We start from the raw sequence: 2,608 nt of genomic DNA, 5'->3' as shown, positions 1-2,608 counted from the left end.
CAGAAATCTACACACGAGATGAACCAGTTTTTAAAACAAGCTGTGATCTGTTGGCACAGTTACTAGATCTGATTTTAACAAAGATGTTAATTATTATTCAGTGAATAGCAAATAGCTGAATTTAAAAACTGGTATGTTGGTGCCTTCTGATCTGAGAAATGATCATCTGACTTTTACATTTATCATCTCACTGGTGATTTTAAAAGGAGAAAGTGGGAAAAGATGTGCTTTGGAATACTGAATGCAACACCGCTGCGGTGCACAGTAATCCCAGGTCTGTAACTGTTTGTCAGACATACAAAAACTCATTAATTCATAACAACATCATGTGCTGTAAACATGTATGTATCGCTGTTATCCCGCCCTCTCACTGTAGTGACATAGTGCAGAAACAAGTGATGGGGGCGGAGTGACTGAGCCACTGTTCACCCTATCACAAAACACTGTACTACCAAAACGACTTTGAGGAGGTTATTTTGAGGTTTTAAAAAAAGTTACATAATGTTGCTTTAATTAGGGAGGCCAAGAATGGCTGCAGGTGCCATTGTTGTTGTTTTGGTTTTTTTTTTAATGCTGTTATCTGGAGATCACAAGTTAATCTCAAGATTACAAAACCTGTTTCACTGAGATAATGAGATAAATGAACTTCACAAGAAACCACGCTGTGTTACCTCGAGATAACACAACGATTAACGCGTGATCTTGAGATGGCTGCATATTTTAGGGGATTTATTTCATTTACATGAAGAGGTCGATTTAACCAGAATAAGAAATTCACATTAGATTCACACATCTAGTTTCCAAAGAAATTCTGAAAACTGTCATGTCTCATCTTGGGTCATGTGTTCGTTGTTTCATCTCTTGTTATTGCTTTACTTCCCGTTGTATTGTGTGTAACTCTCCTCTCTTGTCAGATACACACTTCCTGCCCTCATGAGTTTCCCACCTTTGTGATTATCTGCCCCGTCCTGATGTGTTTCACCTGTGTCCACTTATCCCCGCCTCCCTTGTGTATTTAGTCCGTGCGCTCCCAGTCCTCTGTTTCAGTTGTTTTTGTTCCTTCTGTCAAGCATTCCAGCTTTTTCCTGGTGTTAGTGTTCCTGGTTTTTAAGTCCTTGCACATGTGTTTTTCAGCCTGCCTTTGCCCAGCCCTTTTGAATTGTTTGCCTGGCCGCCTGCCTCTCTGTGTGCCCACCTGATTTTTTTGTATTTGCTGGCTGGTGCCTGTGTTGCGCGCTGGAGTCCAACCTTCCTGTGTTCAGTTGTTATCAAAAACACTGATTTGAAAACAAAAAACAGATGCCTTTCCCTCTGTGTTGTTGCCATCTTCTGTTTCACAGAGGAGAAAGGTGAAATTACAGCCCAGTCGGCCGGATAAAATGTTGGCACGTACGTTTCTGTAAGCTGTGGACACTTTGAATGTCTGTTTTACACTTACAAGTAGGAGGGATGATGGTAAGCAGGGCTGCAATAGTCTTGCTGGTACCCAGGAGAAAATGATCTCCAAAGCAAGTTTCCATGGTTTGCACAAACAATACAATGCCAACAATTATTCTGGCAGTTGGGTTGGAAATGAATGAGGCATTTTTCAAGTTTACTTCTGCCTGTCTTACATGTGAGGCCAAATATCAACCGAGAGACTGAGGATTGTTTCTGTGAGGGGCCACGGCACACTTATGCTAATTTAATGCTTAAAAAGAGCGAGCTAATCGCCTCTGTTGGGATTTGTTGGATTCGACTATAATATGAACATTTAAATCAATTTGGGATTTTGTGTACTCTCAGTCAGATAATTAGATGACTCAATATTCCACTGATCATTATTTAAGGGATTATATCTCATTTAAATCATTCATGTCTGAGCGACGATGTTCCAGCCTGCGGCAGCGTTGCATTTCTGTTGCAGCACGCAGGTTTATTGGTGCTGATAAATGACTTTTGATTGGTGAAGCTGATGACGGGATCTTTTGATTCACATTTGCAGAATGCCACCAGTGTGGCGGGACCAGGCTGCAGCGGAATGGCAGGGAGAAGACAGAAGTACTAACAGACATACAATTGGCCTCAAGCTGTGCTGCAGGAATGAACACGAGGCAGTGATTAATCTGGGGGACTTTTATTTATAAATCTACAATAAAGTTGCATGAAAAGACTTTCCAAAGCAGTTGCAAAAGTTAGTTGTTTATTCATGAGTTCACACAGCCTTTGTGTTACGCAAGCTCTGCACCTGAATTATTAATTATTCAGTGATTGTCCTAATAATCTTGTGAATTGTCTTTTCATGCGGTTTAATGGCAAAGTGATCTTGTATGCTGTTAGACCACACAGAGCTGATGAAAAGCTTAAAGGTTTCCCTCCATCTCTGTCTTTTTCCCGCAGCAACTGCTGAAAGATCAAGTTCTTAAATCTTTAATCACCTGTGGTGCAGTCGGCAGAGAAATAATTGCTTATTTTGTAATAGCAGCAGCCGCCATGGTAAAACGGGCATGATACATCACTTACAGATAAAGACACAGAATCTTTGCCAGAGGATGGTTGTGTACAGAACAGTTTTTATTTCAGGATTACCATAATATTCAGCTGACCGAGAGGGATTGCTAATGATCAT

General features: G+C 40.8%; 1 long non-coding RNA gene across 1 annotated transcript; it reads left to right on the top strand.

The window, feature by feature from the left end:
* Positions 1–1,040: 1,040 nt before the first annotated feature.
* Positions 1,041–2,349, top strand: LOC119014185. Its single transcript, XR_005072895.1, has 2 exons — positions 1,041–1,389; positions 1,985–2,349. It is a non-coding gene; the product is annotated as an uncharacterized LOC119014185 (long non-coding RNA).
* The last annotated feature ends 259 nt before the right edge of the window (positions 2,350–2,608 follow it).

The sequence above is a fragment of the Acanthopagrus latus genome, chromosome 23 (assembly GCF_904848185.1).
Source record: "Acanthopagrus latus isolate v.2019 chromosome 23, fAcaLat1.1, whole genome shotgun sequence".
In the NCBI taxonomy this organism is placed as follows: Eukaryota; Metazoa; Chordata; class Actinopteri; order Spariformes; family Sparidae; genus Acanthopagrus; species Acanthopagrus latus.
The sequence above is the reverse complement of the archived record's forward strand: the minus strand, read 5'-3'. Positions and strand labels throughout refer to the sequence as shown.